This window comes from Schistocerca nitens, chromosome 1 (assembly GCF_023898315.1).
Source record: "Schistocerca nitens isolate TAMUIC-IGC-003100 chromosome 1, iqSchNite1.1, whole genome shotgun sequence".
In the NCBI taxonomy this organism is placed as follows: Eukaryota; Metazoa; Arthropoda; class Insecta; order Orthoptera; family Acrididae; genus Schistocerca; species Schistocerca nitens.
Window position 1 is genome coordinate 890,863,659 of NC_064614.1, and position 1,165 is coordinate 890,864,823.

At 37.6% G+C, this 1,165-nt stretch overlaps 1 non-coding gene across 1 annotated transcript; it reads left to right on the forward strand.

Moving 5' to 3' along the window:
* Positions 1–336: 336 nt before the first annotated feature.
* LOC126205156 (U6 spliceosomal RNA) lies at positions 337–443 on the forward strand. Its single transcript, XR_007540548.1, has one exon. It is a non-coding gene; the product is annotated as a U6 spliceosomal RNA (small nuclear RNA).
* Positions 444–1,165: the final 722 nt, after the last annotated feature.

Sequence of the window (1,165 nt, forward strand, 5' to 3'; positions counted from 1 at the left end):
CAGATCACGTAGGTTCTTACGTGATCTTGGGTTTCGGGGAGAGGGGAGGACGTAGTGTCGCTTGACGTTACGAGATGGCGTGGCAAGCGCCACCGCCTGCCAATAAACGGGCCCAACACTGAAACGAAAATAAGGGAAACAGAATAAAAGAATTTGAAAACATAAGATTCTGTACTGCAGTGGGCGCAGAAGAACTCATAACTTCAAATGAAATGAAGGTGTTTCTTTTTATTTCAATAAATAACATATTGACGATCACACTATTAAAGCACTTGTACAATGAAGTTTTGAAGTCTCTTACCAACTATATATACCGAAAGTTTCCCAACACCTGACGTACTCGCTTCGGCGGTACATATACTAAAATTGGAACGATACAGAGAAGATTAGCATGGCCCCTGCGCAAGGATGACACGCAAAATCGTGAAGCGTTCCACATTTTTTGTAAGTTGTATATCGACGAAAGAATATTAAATAAATTCACGTACGGCAAACTATGACTACCATGTTTGGTGAGACTTAGCGTAAACCGCTTCTCAAAACGTTAATGTAAATTTTATACCTCGACAAGTTCTAAATTACATTTAACCCTCCTAATACCGTGGGGTCTATAATGACCCCAGGCCGTAATTTTATGTAAAATATACCATATTTCCTATTCCTAAAAATTATGAAAAATTCAGACTTTTCCTGAATTAAGTAGTAGGTTCGTAATATATTAATATAGCTTTTTGAAAATATTTAGTTTTGCAGAAAATCAAGAGAGAACCACTGAATACCATTGGGGTTAAATGCGACCCCATTTCTCTCTTCCGGTATTATCACCCAATAATGCTGCATTGAATCCGTAACTGTTGCTGTATTTCCTTTGTTTTATTCTTGTAAATATTGTTGTAACGTGTGATTGTTGCCAATACTTTATAAGCCGATAGTTATTTGTTCCATACAAGTGGAGACTACTATTGTGTGTGTGTTGCATCTAGTGGAAAATGTCTCGTCACCTTTCCGAAGACGAAGTGCTTGGAATATTATTGCAGGATAATCCTCTATCTGGAGAATCAAATAGTGATATCAGCAATATAGTTTCTGATGTATCATGCAGCAATGGAGAAATTGAAGTCTTAGAAGAGAGTATTCCTCAATCAGACGGAAGTTCAGAAGAAGA